This window comes from Panthera tigris, chromosome B3 (assembly GCF_018350195.1).
Source record: "Panthera tigris isolate Pti1 chromosome B3, P.tigris_Pti1_mat1.1, whole genome shotgun sequence".
Classification (NCBI taxonomy): Eukaryota; Metazoa; Chordata; class Mammalia; order Carnivora; family Felidae; genus Panthera; species Panthera tigris.
The window spans coordinates 8,765,370-8,791,287 of NC_056665.1; the positions used below are offsets into that span (position 1 = coordinate 8,765,370).

At 41.4% G+C, this 25,918-nt stretch overlaps 1 protein-coding gene across 5 annotated transcripts in view; it reads right to left on the reverse strand.

The window, feature by feature from the left end:
• The window catches only part of AGBL1 (AGBL carboxypeptidase 1), a 784,724-nt gene that overhangs the window by 204,255 nt on the left and 554,551 nt on the right, over positions 1-25,918 (reverse strand). Inside the window, exons 5-7 of one of the 5 annotated variants that reach the window (XR_006218386.1) lie at positions 23,162-23,332; positions 19,660-19,884; positions 15,375-15,455 (exon numbers count right to left, since the gene is read on the reverse strand). The exons of 3 other annotated variants lie outside the window; for them this stretch is intronic. The gene's annotated coding sequence lies outside the window, so the exon portion shown is untranslated. Of the gene's footprint in view, positions 1-15,374; positions 15,456-19,659; positions 19,885-23,161; positions 23,333-25,918 lie in introns of those variants that run through there. One more of the 5 variants, XR_006218385.1, reaches the window with a different exon arrangement.

The following is a 25,918-nucleotide window of genomic DNA, read 5'->3' on the forward strand; positions in this document are numbered from 1 at the left end:
AAAAAGGGAATATTTTATTTTAATATAAATACATATGTTTAATCTACAAATACTTATAAATATTATTAACAAAAGTAATATTACTTAAAATGTTAATATTTTAATCAGGTGGTACATTGTGCAGGAATAAACAGTCCAAGGGAATAGAACAAAGAAACAGACTTTGTGGATATAAGAGTTTGTGGGACAGAGGTGACATCATAGAGACTTCGGTGATGGTGCTTAAGACTATTAATTGACTGTCCATAAGGAAAAAGACAAAATGAGAACATACACCTGCCTATATGTAAAAATAAATTTCAAATGGACAAAATTATTATTTTAAAAATTTTGTTTAATTTATTTTGGGAAAGAGAGAGAGAGCAGGGGAGGGGCAGAGAGAGAGGGAGAGAGAGAGAGAATCCCAAGCAGGCTTCGTACTGACAGCGTGGAGCCTGATGTGGGGCTCGAACTCACAAACCATGAGATCATGACCTGAGCTGAAATCAAGAGCCAGATGTTTAACTGACTGAGCCACTAAATTATGAGAGGAAATCCCATAAAACATTTAGAAGAAAAAACTGAGAAAAAAAGCTTTATTGTGTTGGATTAGGAAAAACTTTATCAAGTGGTACAAAGGAAAAAAATTTTAAATGAGAAAATTTATACTTAAAATGCATGTTAAATCAAACAAACAAAACACAAAACAAATTTTGCCATAAAGGAAAAAAATACCAGAAAAATGAAAGAAAAAGTCACAGACTGGATGAAGATTATTGCAACCCCTGAACCAAAAATGGATCAAGTACACAAGACATAGAACATACCTACAAATCAATCAGAAAACAAATCTAACAGAATATAGAGACAAACAGAAACAATGGACAAATAGAAACAAAAAGCAAGGATTGCCTTGGTTGTGCAGGGTTTTTTTTGTGTGTGGTTCCATACAAGTTTTAGGATTGTTTGATCTAACTCTGCAAAGAATGCTGGTGGTATTTTCATAGGGATTGCATTAGATGTGTAGGTTGCTTTGGGAACTATAGACATTTTAACAATATTTGTTCTTGGGCACTTGGGTAGCTCAGTCGGTTGAGCGTCCAAATTGGGCTCAGGTCATGATCTCACTGCTCGTGGGCTTGAGCCCTGCATCCGGCTCTGTGCTGACAGCTCAGAGCCTGGAGCCTGTGTCAGATTCTGTCTCTGTCTCTCTGTCCTTCCCATGCTCATGCTCTCTCTCTCTCAAATATAAAATAAAACATTAAAAAATTAACAATATTTGTTCTTCTAATGTGTGAACATGAAATATTTTCCCATTTCTTTATGTCCTCTTTAATATCTTCCATAACTTTCAGAGTACAGATCTTTTACCTCTTTAGTTAGGTTTATTCCTAGCTATCTTATTGTTATTGGTGCAGTTGTAAATGGGATAGATCCCTTGACTTATTTTTCTGCTGCTTCATTATTGGTGTAGAGAGATGCAACAGATTTCTTCTGCACATTGGTTTTATATCGTTACTTCGCTAAATTTATGTATTAGTTCTTGCAAATTTTTGGTGGAGTCTTCTATATAGAATATCTGTAAATATGAAAGTTTTACTTCTTCCTTGCCAATTTGTATGCCTTTTATTTCTTTCTGCTGTATGATTGCTGAGGGTAAGACTTCCAGTATTATATTAAATAGTAATGGTGAGAATAGACATCCTTGTCTTGTTCCTAACCATAGGGGAAGGGTCTCAGTTTTTCCCCATTGAGGATGATATTAGCTTTGAGTCTTTTGTATATGGTCCTTTTTAAAAAAAAAAAAAAGTTTATTTATTTTTGAGAGAGACAGAGCATGAGTGGGGGAAGAGCAGAGAGAGGGGGAGACACAGAGTCCAAAGCAGGATCCAGGCTCTGACCTGTCACCACAGAGCCGGACACGGGGCTCGAACCCACAAACCATGAGATCATGATCTGAGCCAAAGTCGGACGCTTAACCGACTAAGCCATCTAGGCACCTTTATGATGATGAGGTATGTTCCATCTATCTAATTTGTTGAGACCCCAAATAGCCAAAGCAATCCTGAAAAAGAAAAACAAAACTGGAAGCATCACGATTCCAGATTTCAAGCTGTATTACAAAGCTATAGCCATCAAGATAGTATGGTACTGGCACAAAAACAGACACATAGATCAATGCAACAGAACAGAAAACCCAGAAATGGACCCACAATTATATGGTCAACTCATCTTCAACAAAGCAGGAAAGAATATCCAATGGGGTAAAAAAAACAGTCTCTTCAAGAAATGCTGGGAAAACTAGTGCTGGGAAAACTGGACAGGAACATGCAGAAGAATGAACCTGGACCACTTTCTTACACCATACACAAAAATAATTCAAAATGAATGAAAGACTTAAATGTAAGACAGAAAACCATCAATATCCTAGTGGGAAACACAGATAGCAACCTCTTTGACATTGGCTGCAGCAACTTCTTACTAGACACGTCTCCAGAGGCAAGGGAAATTAAAGCAAACATGAGTTGTTGGGACCTCACCAAGATAAAAAGCTTCTGCACAGTGAAGGAAACAATCAACAAAACTAAAAGGCAGACTACAGAATGGGAGAAGATATTTGCAAATGGCATATCTGATAAAGGGTTATTATCCAAAATCTATAAAGAACTTATCAAACTCAACACCCAAAAAACAAACAACCCAGTTAAGAAATGGGCAGAAGATGTGAATAGACACTTTTCCAAAGAAGACATCCAGATGGCTAACAGACACATGAAATGATGCTCAACATCACTCCTCGTCAGGGAAATACAAATCAAAATGATGATGAGATACCACCTCACACCTATCAGAATGGCCAAAATTAACAACTCAAGAAACAACAGGTGTTGGCAAGGATGTGGAAAAAGGGGAAAACCTCTTGCACTGGTAGTGGGAGTGCAAGATGGTGCAACCACTCTGGAGAACAGTATGGAGTTTCCTCAAAAAACTAAAAATAGAATTAGCCTATGATCCAGCAATTGCAGTAGTAGGCATTTACCCAAAGGATACAAAAATACAGATTCCAAGGGGTATGTGAACCCATGTTTATGACAGCATTATTAACAATAGTCAAACTATGGATAGAGCCCAAATGTCCATCGACTGATGAATGGATAAAGATATATATATATATATATATATATATATATATATACACACACACACACACACACACACACACACACATACAGTATATAAGTATACATACATATATATTATGTGTATATATATATATGGATATTTTATATATATATATATATATATATATAATCACATACAAACATACATACATACAGTGGAATATTACTCAGCCATCAAGAAGAATGACAATCTTGCCATTTGCAACAATGTGGATGGAGCTATAATGTACTATGCTAACTGATATAAGTCAATCAGAGAAAGACAAATATCATATTATCTCACTCCTTTGTGGAATTTAAGAAACAAAACAGGTGAACATATGGGAAGGGGGAGGAAAGAGAAGAAGGGAAAAAACACAAGAGAATCTTAATGATAGAGAACAAAGTGAAGGTTGATGGAGGCAAGTGGGTGGGGGATGGGCTAGATGGGTGATGGGTATTAAGGAGGGCACTTGTGATGAGCACTGAGTGTTGTATGTAAGTGATAAATCACTAAATTCTACTTCTGAAACCAATATTGCACTGTATATTAACTAAAATATAAAAAAAATCCTCAAGAGAAAAAAAATAGAAAAATGGACAAAGCCTATTGATGAGTGACTGATAGCAAAAGAACCACAAATAGTCAATAAAACATGAGAAAAAAACCCCAACCTCACTCATAGTCAGAAAAATGAATATTAAAACAATAAGCGAGATGTAACTTCACTTCCAGACTGTCCAGAAGTGTCTACATGGATATCACCAGGTTTTGATGAGGATACAGATAGCTACAATAGCTAAGACAGAGAGAGGTTTATGCCAGGAAAGAATGAGGGAGAAAGTTACTACCTCTCAGTAAGGGAAAGAGATCTATAAACTCTGATTATCCACACAAGGGGATATATACAACTACAGAATGTATGAAACAAATCCACTTTTATCGACAGGGGGAAGTCTCAAGAGCAACGTTTTTAATGAAACCAAGATGGAAAATGATCAGGTGTGACACGATTTCTGAGTTTTAAATAAAAAACGCTGAGTTGTTTGTGGATACATATATGTCCACCAAAGGTAGAAGCATTTGCAATGACTTGCAGTTATAGTTTCCCTGAGATGTTCAGGATGATGAAGAGAGAGCAACAATAATTTGACTATATTTTAATTTCTTCAGTAAAATTCCTGAAGCAAATATGATGTGAAGTTCACTCTTTAAAATATTAGTGATGGGGGCGCCTGGGTGGTTCAGTCAGTTGGGCGGCCGATTATGGCTCAGGTCATGATCTTGCGGTCTGAGTTCGAGCCCCCACATCAGGCTCTGTGCTGAGAGCTCTCTGCTTCCGACTCTGTGTCTCCCTCTCTCTGCCTCTTCCCTGTTTGCTCTCTCTCTGTCTGTCTCTCTCTCTCTCAAAAATAATAAACATTAAAAAAATTAAAAAAATAAGTAAAATATTAGTGATGGCTACACAGGTGTCACATTCTCTTCTGCAAGTTTTTGTTGGAAATATTTTTAACATTTTAATATAAAATACAGCAATATCTTGGGGGGAGATCTCCCAGAATGAGTTAAAAATATAAGAAGCATCTGCAACTTGTAAGAGCTCTGGCCCACAAAAAGGCTCAGATATGAAATTTGAATAGACTTTTGCATATTTCCGTGTTCTAAGCCTTTTTCATGTTAGCTGCTCAGTGATCTTCCACTGAGGGTACAAGATATTGACAGTGCACCCTTAGCTTTGTACATCATCCCTCACCACGCAAGGATTTAATTCAGGGATGCACCAACTGATTTGCAAAGTTTGAGTGGGTTCCTTTTTCTTCGTAGAGCAGACTGAGCCCTATCATGTCATTTCATTAAGAGATGTTTATGGTCACCAGATGGTCCCATTTGCCTTTTCACCTTTCTTCATATACTTGATGATAGTGTCCTATGGCCTCTACCTCTATTCCATCCCTGGAATCATTTTATTCATCCTAGCCCTCTGCCTTGGTGTACGTTACTACTATCTTCCATCTGGTTCGCTGCCACAAGACTCGAAGTGGCCCCACTGTCCCAAGCCACCTTCTTTCCATGTTCCACACTGATATCCAACAGACCTTTTAAATTCTTTTTATTTTTAGCAGGCTTCATGCCCAGCGTGGAGCCCAACATGGGGCTTGGACTCATCACCCTGGGATCAAGACCTGAGCTGAGACCAAGAGTCAGACGCCTAACCAACTGAGCCACCCAGGTGCCCCTAAATCATCTGTTTAATGTCTGTTTCACTTATAAGCTCTACAAGGGTAGGGATTCTGCCTGCTTTGAACACCACTGTATTTCCAGTGCTCAGCACAGTGTCTGGCATATAACAGAGGCTTATAAAGTATTTTCTGAATATGAGTGAATTAATGAATAGTCTCCAAAGCACAAACATGAGCATACCTCCTTTCCAGTAGAAACCACTGTGTGGTTACCTAGAGGGTAGCATTAGAACTCTTTAATGTGGGATTGGAGACGCTATCTGATCTAGCCCCTCCTTACTTCTACATCTCATTTCTTATACTTCTATCTTGGCCCTCCAAATCCCAAGTCTTTAGCATTCAACAAATATGCCTCACTCATGTCTCCTGATTCTTGATACGTATCATCACTTCATACAACTCCATCCCTTCCTTTCTCCTCAACATAAATCTTAAGGTCCCCCTGCCAGCTTTCCACAACCCTTCAAATATTAGGTTACCTACCTTTTCCCCAGGCTCCCTACACTTACGGCTCCCTGAACCTAAGCCTCCCTATAATGGCAATTATCCCTCTGCACTAAAGTAATCTGGTTGATGTCCTTTGTCATGTGCACTATTGTGCCCCCAGTCCGTGAAAAGTGCTAAATAAATATTTGTTCAATGAATGAATTGAATGAAACAAAAGACAAGCCGAGAGTGTATGCAGAACAGCTTATCTATTCCTTGTCCCAACCATCCTGTACTGACATTCAAACACTGTTTTCATATCCTAATTTGCCGCCATCCATCACCAGTATTCCTGTGCCAGATGAAAAGGCCATACAGAGTTCAAGTTTGTGGGGTGAAGCGTGATTTTGTTTGGGGGAATCTGTCGGGCTGTCAGAAATTACTCACTCAGGTAAGGGAAATAGGGACAAGAGATAGAGCATTGGGCTCAGGGTCAGAGACCTCTTGCTTCTGTTCATGCCACTTAGATTTCCCACACTTGGAGCTCTTTCACAGGGCTGACTTGCAGATGATCTTGGTTACAGTTGCTAGGCAAAGCCTTCTGGGATGGAACCACCTGCCCTAATTAATAGACAAATATTCCTGAATGTGGGTCATTGGGTCCCACCAACACCCACATCTCTGAGAATAGATTTCCATGACTGTGTGGTCCCTCTCGGAGCCAACCTATTCATTTTCCATGGCTTGTTAAATAGGTTCCCATCTGTCAGAGGCTTCCCTGTGGAGCTGATATATTTCATTCTGAAACCCCATGGAGCTAAGAAGTCTAGGAGAGATTCTTTTTGATATACACCCAACAGCTCTGCCTTTTCCCTTTTCAGGGGATGCAGAGCCAACTAGTGCTGGTTTGACCACATCACCAGTGTATAAACTGACTTCTAGTTTTCTGTACATTTATTCCATTAGGTGCATGAAGGCTAATTGTATTGATGTAGTCCATTTTTTTAATGGATTGGCTCCATGTGTGGAACAGTTTTATTTCTACAGAGGTAAATCCAACAAGACTTGGTATCCTTCTAGACTTGGTTCAGCTATCATCTGAGGCCTTTGCTGTTCCTCTCAGAAACATTTCCTCTGGCTTCCTTCACTGCACTACCATGTTGACCTAGCATACTGTTTTGGCAAGTCTATCACCCCATCCAGATGATCATTTCTGCAAAGCCAAGTACAGGGTCTTGTTCACCTCTATACATAACTCAGAACCTGACAAAGGGTACATATTGAATGACTGTTGCATAAACATAAACGTAACTGAATGGTGGACCAAGAGCCAAACATAAATGTGCTCTGAGAAATCCAGGCAAATCTTGCCCCAAACTTCAATTTGGCAAGCCTGCATCTAGCTGCTGCTGGTTCAGTTTTGCATGCGAAGGGGTTACTGGCCTGAAAGTGTAGTTTATGAGAACTCATCTGCATTTCCTTCCTCCTCACCCCCTCCTCCACCCACTCCATCTGACTTGTGTTCTGATCACATTGAAGCAAGGTCACCAATGGCACGTGTGTTGCTAAATTTGATTAGTTGTTTTCAGTTCTCAGCTTATTAAACCTGTCAGCAGCAATCAACAATGCTGACCACAACATCCTCAAGCATATTTCTCCTGCCTTGGTTGACATGGTGGCCTCCTTGATTTCCTCCTGCCTCTCTTGTTGTCCTTCCTCTGTCTTTAACTGCAGACTCAATCTTTTCTGCTTAGCTATTAAATCTTGGACCTGATGAATACCCAAGGCCCAGCCCCAGACATCTCTGCTCACTCTTAACCCTTTACTTCATGATCTTACAGAAGCAAATTAAATTACCATCAGTGCACAAATGACTCGTAAATGTATATGCATCCTATCCGGAGCTCTTCTCTGAAACTCAGGCCCCACTTTCCAGCAGCCTGACTGAAACTTCCATATGAATCTAGCAAAAATAGCCCAAATATCATACATTCAAAAGTGAAAATCATGATCTCTCCACTTCCTCCAAATTTGTTATTCTTACAGGTGGCTCTATTTTTCCTTGAACGACTCTCCAGCTCCACCATTTCCTGAATCAGAAATTTAGGAGTGGTCTTTAACAATTCTCTCCTCCCCCCCCCCCCCAGACTTACACCCTAAAAAGCTTTTTCACCTGTGTGAGTGTCTCCATGCTGAGCTCAAATCCATTCCACTAACCTCTCTTATCTAGATTACCAAAATCCCCTCCTAGGGAGTCCACCCACATCATTTCTGGCCCTCTGAACTATGCTCTCCACAATGCAGCTAGAGCCATCTCTTTGAAACACAAACTTGAACTTGTCTCTCTCTTGCTCAAATCTTTCAGTAACCCTCATCGTTGCTGGGGAAGAGGTCCAAGTCTTTATGTTGGCCCAGAAGAACCTGCAGGATGTGTGTTCCTTTGGATTGCAAATGAGAATAGTCAGACTAAAACTAATTTAGACAGAACACGGGAATGTATGGCTCCTAAAACTGAAAGCTTAAAGCATTTGGTTGACTTTATTTATGACTATATCTAGGGCTAAACAACATCATCTGGATGTGTTTTACTTTTTTGTGTTCTTTTTTAATCCTCTAAAATTGCTTTCTTCTGTGAGGCTGCATTCTCAAACAGGCTCTTCTTAAGGAATGTCCCTGACACCCCACTGTCCGTAATCAGAGAGATCTTTCCCAGGGGCATATCAGAAACATTCTAGAGATAACTCCTACTGGTCCTACGTAGGGAATATGGCCATACCCATAAGCAGTCACTGGGGCTGGGGACGTGGTGGGAGATGGGGACAGATAGAAGTAATGGGTCAAGTCTGCATCAGATTCTCAATCTGAAGGTGGTACTCAGCCACAACTTCATTTCAACGCCTGAAAGTGGAGGAGAGGTGGCTTCCCAAAGAGGTGCTGGGCAGACTAAACACCCAAGCCCCAGCCTTATGGCTCACACTTTAAGACCCACCCACACCAGTCTTCCTTTTGTTTTTCAGATGTAGCAACCAAAGATCTCCAAGCTGCCCACCTCAGCCCTGTCTCCAGGAGAGCTGCTAGGATCTCCCAGTGCTGCTACATGTGAGCATCCGTTTCCTTTAATGACTCTGTTTGGCTACTGGTAACTTCCCCTTCCAGCAGCCTTGGGGACCAATAAACTCTCTGACTGGGAAATCAAATGCAACTTCCAGCAGCCGAGAGAGGCAGAAGGTTCTTTGCTTCATGTGTATTCTCAGTTCATTGAAGAAAAAAAAAATAAGGAAAATTACAAGCAACCCCATTTGTGAAGGTTTTGTTTTCATCCATCTGTGAGGGTCTGACAAGCAGCATTCAACTCCTGCAAGAGCTCTTTCTTTCTTTCTTTCTTTCTTTCTTTTTTTAATGTTTATTTATTTTAGAGAGATACAGAGACAGAATGCGAGTGGGTTAGGGGGAGAAAGAGAGGGAGACACAGAATCCAAAGCAGGCTCCAGGCTCCGAGCTATCAGCACAGAGCCCAATGCAGGGCTCGAACTCATGAGCTGTGAGATCATGACCTGAGCCGAAGTCGGCCGCTCAACCGACTGAACCACCCAGGTGCCTCTAAGAGCACTTTCTATTTAACTACTACATCACCTCTTATCCTGGGTCAAATATTTTAAGCAACGAGAATGCTGCATTGGTATACTAAACCAGGCATGGAAAGTGGGAAGAAAGCTATTTGTTCCTCCCCCAACCAGAGGAAAAGAGAAGGATGCAAATCTGTGCAGAGAAACTCTCCCTGGAAGAAAGTTATCCAGAGTCATTCAAAACTAGCATGGGTGGAGGAAAAGTGCAGAGCTGTTTAGCATATTAAAAACAGCATGCATTTTGGTTCCTGATTCTTTCCACTTACTAGCTTATGGTACTTAATCACTTGGGGCCCTTTGTCCTCATGTTTAAATATGGAAAATAACACCTGTATTGCAAGGTCACTGAAAGGATTAGGGATAACATACCTCAAGTACCTGGCACTCCCGGATTAATTATGGTAGCCCTTCTATTATAACAGATAAACCCTGAAATCCCAGGGGCTTAATACCATACAAATTTAGGTTTTTGCTCAAGTAAAGTGCAGTGCATGGCCATTCATACAGTAATTCAGAGTCCGGCCTCCTTCCATCTGTGACACTCCATCTTCGGGACGTGACAGTCCTCTGCTCCCAGCTGGTGGGGGTGGGGGGTGGAAGAGAACAAGGCCCATGTGGGAGGCTCTATGGGCCGAGCCTGGAGGTGGAGAGCTCACTCCTGCCCACTGTCCACGGCCGCGCTCAGTCACATGGCTACAGCTACCAGAGAATGTGGTTGAAATAGGTAATTTAGCTGCGTGTCCAAGCGGAACAGAAAACAGGTTTGCTAAGAGCTAGCCAGTCTGCCCCCCTGTTCCTAACAGGGGTGATTGAACGTGACCGGTAACATTATTGCTTTGCACAAACATATGCCCACAGTGCACGTACAACCAGGTGCATTCAAAGGTTTCAGGAGAGAACAGATCCCTCTGCTTATCCCAACTCATTATATGTCCTACCTCAATGTGGTCCCACTGTATTCTTGGGGGTCGGGAAGTGCTCTAGCAGGAAAAGAGTGCCATGTGTCCCAGCCCTTGAGAGAGCTTACTAAACACAGTGCCACCACATTGACTCAGAAAACCATTCGTCATCCCTTAAGATTCAGCTCAAGGCTCAGTTCTTCAGTTCAGCCTCTGTGAGCAACCCCGACATCCTCCAGTGAGTTATTAACCCCTCCCCCTGTGCAATCTCAGTGTATTTCTTACTTGGGATGCAGTCCTATTATACCCTATGGCGGAGTCTCTAAATCTCAGCACTATTGACATTTTGGATCGGATAATTCCCTGTTGTGAGAGTCTTGTGAATTGTAGGGGTCTAGCAGCATCCTTGGCCTCTGCCCAGTACACGCTGGTAGTAATCCCGCCTCCCTCTGGTCATGACAATCAAATGCATCCAGACGCTGCAAATGCCCTCTGGGGTGGGGTGGGGTGACAAAATCAACCCCATGTAAGAACCACAGTCCTATTTTCATTATGTGACCCATCCAGAGAGGCTGTGTCTGACCACCTGTCTAAACTGGCCTCTGCTGCACATCAAGTCAACTCTCTCCCATGTTGCCCTGCTGAGATTTGCTTCATTGAAATTATATGCAGATAAAAATTAGCTTTTTGACTTGTTTCCTTGTTTTTTCATCCCCTGCAATGATAAGCCCCATCAGGTCCGGGGCCTCTTGCATGTAATTTACTGCTGTGTCCCAAGAGCTTAGAGGAATCTCTCAGCAGCAATGAGCGCTCCTTAAAAAAAAAAAAAAAAAGCTGCTGGCTGAATGGATGGCTGAAGAGATTAAACATTTAAAACGTGGTATCCTGTCAGACACTGTGAAGGGTCTGAGATTGTAACCTACCTGCCAGATAACATGAGATGTCTGGGTCAGAGATAAAGACAGTGTATCACTTACAACCAAAGCAGATTCAGAACAGCGTGTTAGTCCCATCAGTTCCCAGTGCCCATTCCCCAGATCCGGTGAGGGCTTCATGGTTCCTGCACCTGCTCCAAGTGTGTTACAGGGGAAAGACGTGGACAGAGAGCTGCTAGTGGGCTTCCCATCCTCAAAGGGAGGGAGACAGAGGCAGAGGAGAGAGAGAGAGAGAGAGAGAGAGAGAGAGAGAGAGAGAGAGAAGGAGAGAGAAGGAGACAGAAAGAGAGGGTGGGTGAGGGAGGAATAAATCCCATTTTTTTACTCTAGAATATAAGCAAATATTATCTGGTGAGGGAAGGAGAGGTCTGTATCTTTTCTACCCTTGGGACAAGTTCTGCAAAATCTTTCATTTGAAGAAAATACAAGTTTTCCTGAATTCTCAACATCCCATCTTATGTCACCAGAGGGACAGTGGCATGTGTTACAGTAAGAATTTCAAGAAGAAATAGCAACAGCCACGGCATCAGAAAATCTGACTTTGAAACCTCTCTGTATTGGAGCTGCTAGGTGGCTCAGCCCCTGGGTGGTTAAACACCAACTCCGGATTTTGGCTCAGGTCATGATCTCATGGTTTGTGAGTTCGAGCCCCTCATCGGGCTCTGTGCTAATAGCATAGAAGCTGCTTGGGTTTTTTTTTTTCTCTCTCCCTCTCTCTCTCTGCCCCTCCCCTGCACATGCTCACTCTCTCTCTCTTTCAAAATAAAGGAAAAGAAAAAGAAAAACCTCTGGGGGTGTCTGGGTGGCTCAGTCAGTTGAGCAACTTGGGCTCAAGTCATGATCTCACAGTTCGTGGGTTCAAGCCCCATGTCGGGCTCTGTGCTGACAGCTCAGAGCCTGGAGCCTGCTTTGGATCCTATGTCTCCCTCTCTCTCTGCCCCTCCCCTGCTTACACTGTCTCTCTCCCTCTCAAAAATAAACAGTAAAAAAACAAAAACAAAAACAACTCTGTGTACTGTAAAAAAAAACTCTGATGTCCCGTGTGATCTTGAGAAAAGCCTCAGAAGCAAGGCTCAGTTTTCTCAACTACAAAATAGGAATATTAATAAATCCATGACAAGTTGTTGAGAGCTGTAAGTCAAATGAGATAATGAATTAAAAACTGTTTGAAGCCCAATAAATGTTATTTCCTTTCCTCAGTTTAAGATATGGGATTCTGGGAGGGCCTGGGTGACTCAGTCAGTTAAGCATCTGACTTCTGCTCAGCTCATGATCTCGAGGTCTGTGGGTTTGTGCCCTGCATCCAGCTGTGTGCTGACAGCTCAGAGCCTGGAGTCTGCTTCAGATTCTCTATCTCCCTCTCTCTCTGCCCCTCCCCCGCTCGTACTTTGTCTCTCTCTGTCTCTCTCTCAAATATAAATAAGCATTAAAAACAATTATGAACAAAAAAAGATATGGGATTCTGTGTCTGTTTGCCTCTGGAATATTTGCTATCTCCTGAAATTAAAACCATGCTTTGAGTAAACAAATCTCCTCAGCTTTTATTACTAGGGTATCTAATAACAATAAAAGGCATGTTAAAGTTCTTATAGTAAGAAGAACACAAAAAAGCAAAGAGAGGAAAACAGCTATCTTTCCCTAGCTTAACTTTACTTATTTTAGACTAATTTATAATGGCACCAGACAAAGACCAATTAGCCTGTCCCTGCTTTGCACAGATGCATCACCAGAATGCCTGTATCACTGCTACACGTGATGACCACAGTTTAATTCGGGGGGGGGGGGGGGGGGGGACAGATTTTTAGATTCATCTCTGTGTGGAACTTCATTCCTTAGAAAAATATGTCAAAATCCGAACTTTACTTATACCCCTAATTATGTTTTAAAAATATTGATACTTCTTTCAACAATAGGTCAAAGGAAATAAGCATTAGATACAACTAGATACTTTGTCATTCATTCTTAAACAAGGTTACTATTTAATACAACATAAATTTTCTATTTAAATGTTAATGGAACCCTTGTTACTAACTTCCCCTGAGTCCTTGTCAAATCTAAAATCCTTCCCTTAACTCCACCCAGCCAGATTTTTAAAAGTGGCCAGGTAGATTATTTTGTAGATTCTCTGGGCAGAGGCGTGTGTGTGTGTGTGTGTGTGTGTGTGTGTGTGTGTGTGTGTATGCGTGTTGAGATTCTTTGCCAAGATTTTTCTTTAAAAAAAAACAGATTTTTTTTCTTAAAAAATTTTCTTATCATCTCTAATCATTTCATTTCATAATCTTGGTTTAACTAAAGAAAAGAGAACTTCTGCTCTCCAGGCTTCTTGATTCCCTGCCTCTCCCAGTTATAGACAGCAGAAGTAGGAATTTGATTAGGCCCAAATGACTGAGAGATCTTTGAGGGTTAGGACCATGTCTTTTTGACTTTATATCCAGCATCCAGGATATAATTAACACTCAATAAATATTTGACAAATGAATGGATGGATAGATGAATAAGGGAATCTCTTCACTGAAATATAAATCACTATGACTTGTCCTCCTATATTAGAAACAATTTTATATGACCATCTATCTTTTCATATAAATTTTGTATCTCTTATAATTGATGGGTCTAGGATGAAATACAAATGTTGAATGAAATAATTTCATTATCAATGAGCTTCATGAAAGTATCAATTATTAACTTGTCTAGGCCACAGAGTTATAAAATCCTCAAGTTATACCCTCTTTACGAAAAGACTAGCATCGTGTCTAAAGAAAACAAATTATAAATATGTAAACAATAAAATAAGCAAAAACAGGGGAATGGCTTTCTAAATGGAAACATGAAATGGTTTTAGTCCAGGATGTGGTATAGCGTGGGCGTGAAAGTACAGAACACCCAGGGTTTGACTCCTGGCTGCACTCACTGGTTAGCTGTGTGGCCCTATGCAAAGTACTTAACCTCTCTGTGCTTTATCTGTAAAATGAGCAACTAAACAACCTCATTGTTGTGGGAGTTGTGGGTTGTTGTGGGAGTTCAGTGAATATACACAAACTTTGAGATCAATACCCGACACACAGGAAAAATTCAATAAGTGTTGGTTGTTGTTATTGTTGTTTCATTGTGAGATATGACAAACCTTGGTGGTAGAGAGCTAAAAGTACTTTTTAAGGCAAATAATTGCCACTAAGTTGGGTGCAGCTCTTCCTTTCTTTCAAACAGCCTGGAGACTCTAGCTCAATCTACTGAAGATACCATGAAGGCAGAGCATCAAATCATATCCCTGTAATTTTGGTTACTTTTTATCTACCCTGCGCTATAAATTATTTCCCAGCCCCAAATATCTTTCTGTCTTCAGACGCATCCTCTAAGAAGGTAACATTGTACACTGCTATGAGAGGGATTTTATTTTTAAAACAGAAGTCTAGCCTCTAACTCAGGATACTTCAACAGCATGCCATGAATACAGCCTGCAGTTAGATATTTCCTACCATACCTCAACCCCTTCAGCTCCAAGGCCTTGTAAGTACCATGTGGAATACGTTGTCTGTGTTGGTTAATTTTATACGTCAAATTGGCTGGGCTAAGGGATGCCTTGAGAGCTGGTAAAACATTATTTCTGGGTGTGTCTATGAGAAGGTTTCTGGAAGAGATTAGCATTGGAGGCAACATCTCCCTCACCAACTCAAGTGGGCATCATCTAATCCTTTAAGGGCTTGAACAGAACAAAAAGGCAGAGGAAGGGGGAGTCTGTTCTTTTTGCTTGGACCAGGACACCCACCTTCTCTTGCCTCAGACATTTGCCTTTAGGCTCAGACTGAATTTTATGCCACCAGTGTTCCTGGGTCTCCTGTTTGCAGACTCAGATGGTGGGACTTCTCATTCTCCATAATCACATGAGCCAATTGGTATAATAAATCTCTTCTTACATACATTTCTCTATATCCTATTAGTTCAGAATCTCTGCAGAGACACTTACTGACACTCCCCCTCATCTTTTTTACTCTTTCCCCAGGATGGTTTCTACCAGGGACTCTTCTGCCCCCACTCTACTACACTGAGCATCTTTAATGACAGAGCTTACCAGTTGGGACTGCAGGTTCCTCTAGCCTGCTTCTCTTTCTCAATAACCTGTGAGGACCTTGATGAAAATATCTGGGTAGAATGTGTCTCTGTCCCCAGTGTCTGTCACAGCACCTGGTACTTATTAGGAAAATAATGATTATTAATTTAAAAAAATGATTCATCACCAGGGGAATAAGGCAAGGGAACTAGATGTAGAGAATCCCAACTGTTGGAAAATACAAGTCAGATGTTTTCCTGATTCTAGATCTGTATCATCTTCAAATGTGGAAAACCAGACATGTGATCCTACTGTGCACCTGCATCCTGATAAGGGATAGAACCAGTTCAAGTTCATTCCAGTCATAAGATAGACCCTGTGCGTCTTGCCAAGTTTTCTTATCCCTTTGGTTTCTCCCAAGAACACCAGTCCACCACCTTCCCATCTTCCCACCTGCAATGGAGCCACCTCTCTTGGGGAATCAAAGGAATCCTGGTGCAACTGATTACAGAAGTTTGATGCTCTTTATCATTGTCTGGAAATAGGTTCATTAGAGTAGAGATGAATCAGGTGTTCTCTGCATAATCTACATCGACCCAGCTTAAAGATGGCCCAAATTAACATTAACAAGTCACTTTAATGTTCACCTGCAAGATCTTAAAAAAAAACTTCATGGCCATAAATGGGTTAGATATTTATGATCTCCTAATGACCTCAGTCACTGAGGCAAAGCAACCGTAAGAAATTTATGTTAGAAAGCAAAGTCTAGACTAGATGATCAAATCTGTGACAGTACTATCAGAATTCCTATAGATTATAAATAGTGAATTAATTTTATTTTTTAAACTTTATCATAAAAATAACTTAAATATACAAAAGAGTAAGGAGGATTTAATAGGTGCCCATAAACACATTTTATAGATCTAATCTTTGTTAACATTTTACATGTTTGTCTCACATCCTTCTTTTTAATTTTTTTTTATGTTTATTTACTTTTGAGAGACAGAGGGACAAAGCCTGAGCAGGGGAGGGGCAGAGAGAGAGGGAGACAGAGAATCTGAAGCAGACTCAAGGCTCTGAGCTCTCAGCACAGAGCCCAATGCATGGCAGACCCATGAACTGCAAGATCATGAATCGAGCCTGTCAGACGCTTAACTGACTGAGCCACCCAGGTGCCCCTGCCTCATATCCTTCTTACACACACACACACACACACACACACACACACACACACACACACACACCATTAGAACAAGGTCAGTTAAATACTTTAGCCAATGCTCACAGCCCATCCCTATCTTGCCTCCCTGGTAACCCCACCTGACAACAGTATGTTTCTACCTTGTCGGTTTTTAAGTGTTCATCCATTTATTTTGAGGGGAAGGGGGAGGTACAGAGAGACAGGGAGAGAGACCAAAAGGGCTATGTTCTGTCATCACAGAGCCTGACAAGGGGCAGAGCCTGACGTGGCTCGAATTCATGAACCGTGAAATCATGACCTGAGCCGAAATCAAGAGTCAGGCACTTAACTGACTGAGCCACCCAGGCACTTCTCTCTTGTCAATGTTTTAAAACTTTTAGTACCTATGGTTGTATCCATAAACAGCTCATATCTTATCATCCTGTGTTCACCCGTACAGCTGCCTTCATTATTGTGCTTGTTTCTCCCTTTATCTCCCTCCCTTCCAACACCTTGCTTATTTCTGGAAGCAAGGGACTATAAGGCTCTATATTCTCAAGAGGAGGCAGTTGGACCAACTTTCCAAGTCAGCCTGCTTTCTTGCTCCTTAAAGAGATCACACAGGCCTGCCAACTTCTCTTTTACCTCTGCCTTTTCCCATCACACAAGCTCTTTCACACATACTCTCCCAACCTTTCTGTCTACTCATATCCTACTCATGGAGAATATCTGCCCCTTACTTCTTTTCATTTTTGATATGTCTCCTGACAAGTGACAATAATCCTGGGGGGAAAAGGTGAGAGTTGCATTAGGCATTCACCTCTATCAGCAATAAAGAAATGATATAGACTTGGAAGGAAAATAATGATAAAGAAACAGGGATGAAATCTCTCAAGTCCTATAGACCTCCCAGAAACTGATCTTAGGATTCCAGTCACTTCATCTATTTCCCTATCCTCTTTAAATGCATATGCATTTTTTTTCAAATTAAAATGAGCATAATAGATATGTATATATTTTTTTCTAATTTGTTGAGCATAAATTATCAACATTAGTAACATTTTCTGATGCTATTTTACTGAGGATAAGAAATACCCAGACACTTTGAGAGTCAAACAGGTCCTTAGTGATGTATCTTGAGAATCTCTGCAAATAATTCAGAACGTTTTTCTTATGGGAAAATATTTGGGATATTGCCTGAGCGAGCCACCTCCTAGGTGTCCATACACATAAACCACAAATCTCACAGTCCATAAATATCTGTAGAGTTATTGTTGGTACGGTTAACTGTTGCTGTTATTACCAATGGAGTGCAGGCAAGAGAGTGTGATCTGGGACACAAATGCACCTCACTAATGCAAATTCAAACACGATGTGATCAGTTATTACTCCCACCTTCTGCTACTCAGTAACCTAGCTTTTCATTTACACATTATTATGCAACCCTGTATTTTATGTGATTAGATATTGGACTTTATTTTTAGCACCATGGTGTTTTTGTTGTTGTTGTTGTTGTTGTGCTCTGTTTCTGTCTCTATCCATCCTAACCAAAATAACCTTTCCCCTCACTCCACTCCTGCACTCATTTTGATGCATTCATTTTAAAATGTGCTCAACTTTTCCATAAATATTGAACAAGAAGGAACACCAAATATGTGTGGAAGTTAATGCGCTCCTTGAGTCAGAATCTTAGAATGCCAAAGCTATAGTAAAACTCTGGTCTCACAGCTGAAGAAACAAAATTCAACTTCCCTAAAGTCACAGGGCTCAGTAGTGACAGTCCCAGAGCTGGAACCTAGGCCTCCAGACTCCCATTTCTGTCCATTCCCACTAGGCTTAGTGCCCTTGTGGAGTTGTCCAGGGCCAGCTAGTCATAGCTTTCTCTCTCAGTTTGACGATAGCTGGTAAAGACTCCTAAGCCACCAGGACATCTCCAGAATCAGTTTCCTCTCTCTGTTAAGCTTTCCAAAATTTCCTCCCCAGAGACTATTGGGATATTCAAATCACTTGGATTTGAATCATTAGGACACTCATCTTTTCTATATGCAGAAAATCACTGCATTTAAGAGCTCAGATGGGCCTGCATTGCATTCCATAAATGGACACCCCTATACCACGGAGCTGGTGATGCTATACCCGCAGAACCCCTCACTTGGAAAGACCCTTCCTGCAGCCCTACACCTAAATTTGTATTCACTTCTTTCCTAAAAAGCTCTTCAAATAGCATAATTCTCAGTCCCCAAAGAACTTGGATCTTTCCCATCTAAACTGCATGAACTTAGGAAAATCATCACTAACATCAGTTTTTTCACCAAGAAAATCAGGACCATAATCCTTACTTTGTAGTACAGTCGTGTAAATCAACTCTTTTAGTGTATGTCAGGTGTCTTATTCTAGTATGTGTCATATACTTAGTCCTCAGTGAAATATTCTTGTTATTACTGACTTTCTGGGCTTGCCTGGAAAATAGTAAATGGGAGCGAAGAGTTCCTAACACCCATGATCAAAATTAATTAGGGAAGCAATCAGCGGGAATGACTTGGCATTCGTGTCTAAGGAAAAGGCCTCTAAATCACCTTGTGTACATGCAATTAGCATCAGAAACTATATTCTAGGAGTAGGAGACGAAGCTAGAATACATTTTCTTCCTGAAAATGATTGAACAGAGCTCTGCCCACACATCACTATTGGATCAACATTTTTTAAGTTTATTTATTTACTTTTGAAAGACACAGAGAGAGAGAGAGACAGAGAGAGAGAGAGAGAGAGAAGAATCCCAAGCATGCTTCACACTGTCAGCATGGAGCCTGATGCAGGACTTAAACTCATGAACCACAAAATCTGAGCTGAAATCAAGAGTCAGTTGCTCAACTGACTGAGCCAGCCAGGTGCCTCTGGATCAACTTTTTAAATGGTGTCCACCAATCCATTCAGTCTAAGAACTAGCTCTGTTTTACCGAGCTTCCTGCTTCACTCATTTGTAGACCCTGCAGCACCTTCGGTTGTGGCTTTCTCTCTCCAGGATGGGGGAGCAAATTTGGGAAGATCCAATTAATTTCCCAAAGCTGGTACTCCTCTACTAACCACTCGACCTCCCCACTTTCCTTGTCCATCATAGCAAAGAAAAGACAGAGCTGTCTTCCACATTGCCAAAGGAAACATACCTAGGTGGAGACCGGGTTATTTATTTTTGCAGAGGGAAGAGCAGAACAGGAGGCAAAAGCTTCTTCAGCTCTCACGGCAGCATCTGGCTGGCTGAGTTATCCATCATTTTGTTCTTACGCTGGTCCATTTACATTCAAGGGAGCAGGAGGTAAAGCAGCAGAGACATCTCTCAGTTGTGTGTTTCCATAATGTCCCCCCATCCTTCACCCCTTCTGTGGTTTTCTCTGCATTTAGAAAGTCATTGAGAAATGTTAATGGGCTGGGGGGAACTAGCGATTGGGGAATGACGAATGGGCAAGTAGCAGAATGAGGGTGTGCGGCTAATGGTTTCCTACAAGTGATGATTAAACATCACTCCTTCATCTCTCAGCACCTAATTCTCCCCAAGGCTGATTTATGGAAGACACCCCAACGTACAGTTCCTGCAGCTTTATTAGCCAGGAACAATTTAGTCATGAGAGGTAGTCTGGCCCTGCTTCTCATTTTCTTCCAGCCCAAGAAGAAAGAAATGATAAAATGTGAAGAACAACCAGGGCCTCATTCTCTTAATACTAAAAAGACAAAATAGCATAATACAGAGACCACTAAAGAGGTAGGTAATCATCAGTGGGATAAAGTTTATGATGGCAAAGTCATTACTCCATAGAAGTCATTACCTTGTCCCAGACATAGGAGAAGGTTCTTACAGTTCCTATAAATGGAAACCTGCTGCTGCTATTTTAGTCCGTCTAAAAATAACCACACACTTCATTTTTCCAAATGTCAGGGTGCCTGCCTTGACTCCTTTAGCAGAGGTTAGAAGGTTACCATAAGTGCCCAGACATGATGTGGGAGCTGGGAGCTGTGATTTTAAGAAGTGATGATAAAAAAGTTCTCAGTGTGGGCAAAGAATAGTTAGGATCATGTGAAGATCATCCAAAAGAATGTGGAGTCATCAGGATTTTCCCCTTCCTAAAAGAATCTATTTGCTGGTATTCTGTCAAAGATTTTATCATCTTTCAAGATTCTACGTCCATATTTTCAAAGAAGGTCTCAATGGCATCTAAAATCATGGCTTTCTAATGCAAGTATTGCAAAAGGAGATTGGGTTTGTGATTTGGGGAAGAAAGCCAAAAGCAATAAATTAATATTTATTAATTCCTTAATAATTGAATAATGTGCATTAATTCCTCAACTATATAAGACCGAACATTAAAAAAAAAAAATTTTAACATTTATTTATTTTTTAGGAAACAGATCATGAGCAGGGGAGGGGCAGAGAGAGAAGGAGACACAGTATCCGAAGCAGGCTCCAGGCTCTGAGCTGTCAGTGCAGAGCCCAATATGGGATTTGAACTCACAAACTAGGAGATCATGACCTGAGCTGAAGTGAGACACTTAACTGACTGAGCCACCCAGGCACCCCTATAAGATCTAACATTTATTGGACAATTCTTTGTCCAATGCCTAGTACTATACTACCTAGGTAATTTCTCAAATATTATGTGTTTTAGCCTTATCAGTCTTAGGTGGAAGTTTCTATAATTATTTCTATTTTTACAAGTGAGGAAACGGATTTAGAAGGAAATTGAACATTTACACAAGGTCACATGCCACTAAGCAGTATTTTATCTGATGAAGTCTGATTCTAGAACCTGGCTTATAGCCCCATAGTACCGCCACCCCGTGCATTGCTTTTTCTCTGCAACATTCACTTTCTATTGGCCAGCTGATTGTAATAAGCATAAATGAACCCCACAGTATTTAGGAGTTCTTAGCTAAACATGAGTCCTATCATATGTGGGATGAAATGCAGAGTTCTGAACTGATCTGCACAGAGACACAGTTCCATATGAAGACACAACTCAGGACTCCTTCAGCACACAGAAATCTATATCAAACCTGATCATGCTATGTATCTAGCCTCACAGAGTATTAGGTTAAATTCTAACAGAAGGGCATCCTTGTCACCAGGATCAGAACCATTCAAAGGGCAACTGAGTCACCCATAACATAACCCAAATTACTCATTCAAACTTGTGGCAGATGCTCATTAAGCATCTAAGTGCCAGGTACTGAGATTGCAATGGTGTGCAAAAGCAGACTTGGTTTTGATCATGAGGCATTTAATCCAGTGAAGGAGATGGACATTAATCAATTAATCACAACACAAAATGCAAGTAGCTAGAACTACTATTATAAAGAAAGGATACATGGTACTCTGGGAGCATACAATAGTCTGAACTATTCTAGAGGCTAGGAAACACTTTCTTTATTGAGAGAAGAAGAGAATGGGGAGGTGTTAACCAGTGGGTTGATAAGAGGTTTCCAGGCAAAAAAGAGACTAGGCAAATTTCTTATAGCAGGAGGGAGATTGGGTGTTTGAGCAACAAAAAGACCAGCTGAGATGGAGTAAGGAAAACAAAGAGCCTTAAGACAACAAATGAGGGGAGTGTCTGGGTGGCTCAGTTAGTTAAGCATCCAACTTTGGTTCAGATCATGATCTCGAGATTCACCAGTTTGAGCCCCAGGTCAGGCTTTGTGCTGACAGCTCAGAGCCTGAAGTCTGCTTCAGATTCTGTGTCTGCCTCTCTCTCTCTCTCTCTCTCTGTCTCTTTCTCTCTCTCAAAAATAATTTAAAACAATAAAAAAATTTTTTAATTAAAAAAAAATACCAAATGAGGTAGGGGGAGGTGTAGGAGTGTGGACCTAGATGAGCTTTTGAGGCCACTGTATAGTTTTTGGTTTTAACTGTAAGAGCAGTGGGAGGCCATGGGGATACTGATGTGGTGTCAAAATAAATACACAGATAGCATTTCAGAAGCCTTAATGGCTGTTTGTTTCAAGATATCCCCATACTTTAAGTAAAGATGGAGAATGTTAATCTCTGCATCAGAGATGGGACCATGCAAGCCTCCATGAAGTGGAATGAAGTGCCCAGAAGAGCTCAGAGTCAGGAAGAGAATCTGGGTTTCTGAAATTCAGATCTGCATTTATTTCCTGCTACACTCTGGTCAAAGAGCAAAATTGTAGATGGCGGAAGTCATGGTTCAAGACTAGAAACCATAAATCAGTGTAGAGTCATAATGGGCCAGATCAGAGGACTAGAGGGAGAAAAATAAAAAAGAAACCCTGAGGGATTACCAGGACAGACCCAAGACAACTTTTGGGAAAAGACAAGACCATCTGCCATTTATCCAAACATCTCCATTTTCTTTTTTGTTTTCCAAGGATATTCCAGGGCTCCGTGAACCTTGGTCAAGCCGCTTAACCCCACTGAGCCTTGGTTTTCTCCTTTGTAAAATCACAGTTAATAAATCCTTCCCCAAAGTGACACTGAGGGGATCAAAAGGAATGGCAATGGGAAGTACTTTTCACTTGAACCATTGCTCAGTCAAAATTAGGTCACTCTTCTAGTTCACGGCAGAACATTAAAGTTGATAGCTAAGGAAGTGATCCATTTCCTCATCTGTGAGAACCAGAATACCAATACTACCAGAATATCAATACTACTCGTCCTACCTGTAGTCATGCTGTGAGAATGAAATGAGACAATGTGGAGGAACGCTCTGGCTTCTTAGATTCAGCAAGAATAGTCACATCAAGCTTGCACAAGAAATATGCCAACAGGACCATGCTTTCTCTGTGCTGCTTCAGAAAGCCGCATCGGAGGTTAGTCATGAATAAACGTGCCTAGACATCCAGAGATGATATGAGTTTATAAATGCAGGACAAATCTTATACTGCTAATAGTTATCGATAAATTCTCTGCCTAATGAAGAACTTCCAAAACGCAAGATGTGGCACTCTCTGGGAAGCTGTTGCTGCAAAATCACTTATAATTGAAATGACTCGAGGATGAGGGGGAAAAAAGACATGGTAGCCGGATTCAGATTTGGACAACTCACCTTGGACCAGACTGTGGCCAGAGCTATCTGAACTGCCAATTTTCTTGCTTAAAATGCTTAAGTGGTTTCCAATCACCCTCTTAATAAAGTCTAAACTCCTTCCCATTATTTATAAGATGGGCTCAGGCTACCTCCCCTGTCTCAATAACTCTCTTCACTTTCTGTCCACCTTCCCAGATGCAGCCATATTGAACAGCTCTCCTTTCAGGCAACCGTGGGATCAGTCACCACCAGGTGTGCATGCACGCCATTCCCTGGCCAGTAGCTCTTACCGGGTCACGTGGTCATAAGGCCAAGGACTTTCTCCACCTTACTAACCACCATATCCATATCACCAGGGCACAACACACAACGGTTCCTCTAGAAATTCCAGGCCTGAATCAAGAATTCCAGAAAAGGGATTTGAAGTCTTCAGAGCAAACCTTACCTGGAGCCTAAGAAATCTGTGCAAAAATCTGTAGTCTTCTTACTCTTTTTTTTTTTTTTAATGGGGCACTAAAAGAAATTTTAGGGGACACCTCTCGCTGTGTGAGCCTTTTCTGCATATTTCAGGGTATTTGTCATTCCTGGCCCCAGGCGTTACATGCTACTGTTATTCCTTCCTCTGTCTAGTCATCATGAAACTTACAACTGACCCCAGTGGACACTATTCTCAGATGCCCTTGGGGGATGTGCTTCTCCCAGCTGAGAAAGATGGCAGAGCGTCCAAGGCATCTGGGTTCTTGCCTAACTGGTGTGGTTAAATCCCAGCCTCTGGCCACTTTCTTTCATTGTAATTTTAGTGGATAGCTCTTTTTAGATGCCAACTCTCAGGAAACAAGTCAATGTGTGTCAGGACTGGCCGTCTGCCCCAGTGGATCCTTCTCCACCACGCTGCCTCTCTCTCCCTTAGTAAGGCAGTTCTGTGCTAGAGAGAAGTCGGTTCACAGCAAAAAAAAAAAAAAAAAAAAAAAAAAGCCCATGTGTACAACAGCAGGTCGAGCAGCACCTGGGAAGAGATGAAAGCAAAGTAAAAGCTAAAATCAAAGCATTGGGTGTCTACCTTCAGCAGCCAGGCAGGAAAGCAGGGGAAGAAACAGAAACAAGAGAAGTCAACATGCACACCAAAGTAAGATAAAGGGGCGAGTAAGCACAGAGGTGGATAGAGGGGTGGGCGGCCTGTCAGGAAAGAATGCAGGTTTCCCCGGCTTACCCCCAAAGTAGGGCATGCCTATGAAATCTCTCACCATCCAAAATAGTGAAAGGCCAAGAAGCAGTTACTATTAATTTATATGGAAAATTTTTTGAGCATTCCCAGACCCCCAAAATAACCTCTCTTAGGCTTTTCTGACACCTTAGGACACATCTTGCTGAGGGATGCACAAAATGACTGGAGATAAAGCATGATGCTCACAGACACAGGTCAAAGCTCTGAAGGCTTGTTGCTGACACACCGAGTGTGGTTCTGGAGAAGGGCCTAGATGGGGTCACTCTCTCTGCCTGGGGTGTGCACACTGCCCCTACCACAGCTCACTGCGAGACCAACCCTGAATCCTATTTTCTCTTTTTTCCTTTTTTTTTTTTTTTTTTTTTTAATGAAAGCAAAAATCCTCTTTGGATTTCTCTTAGTAAGTGAAAACAGGTACTAATACAGGTCTTTGGTGAAAGCAAATTGATGAAATGTGAACTTTTCAAAAGCGGGGGGCACCTGTACCTGGAAGAGGGGAATTTTGAGGTCAATCTAAAACAAATAGTACTTTATCTCTAAAACCACAAAAGGTCCTAGGGCTCCTGGGTGGCTCAATCCGTTAGGCCTCCGACTTCGGCTTGGGTCATGATCTCGCAGTTCATGAGTTCGAGCCCTGACAGCTCAGAGCCTGGAGCCTGTTTCCAATTCTGTGTCTCCCTCTCTCTCTGCCCCTCCCCTGCTCACTCTCTGTCTCTCAAAAACAAATAAACATTAAAAGAATCGTTCAAAACCACAAAAGGTCCTTAAGAAATGGCATTGGTGCCCCTTGGCTCTTGGAGAAGATGGGCCACTGGATCTGCTCCAGGATTTTGATGTTTTCTGGGCCACTTTCTTATATATTTTGCTCACTCTAAACCCAGAAGAAAAGGCTTGTGCTCTCATGGAGTCCTGGTGGGACTGGCTTCTCTGCTACTTGGCGGTACCATGCACTGGAACCTAAAGTCAAACATAGGATAGAATTTTCTGCACTTTCCATTCGATAGGGCACTGGACATTTTCCTTCTAATTTTGAACAGAGACAAGATGAACTGCCTTCTTCTGTATTTCCTAGAAAGGCAGACAAAAGCCTTGGGTCATCCATCCCCACTTTTACTTGTCTTCCTGTATCTTTCTCCCTCCTGTCTTTCTCTACATCTGTCTTTT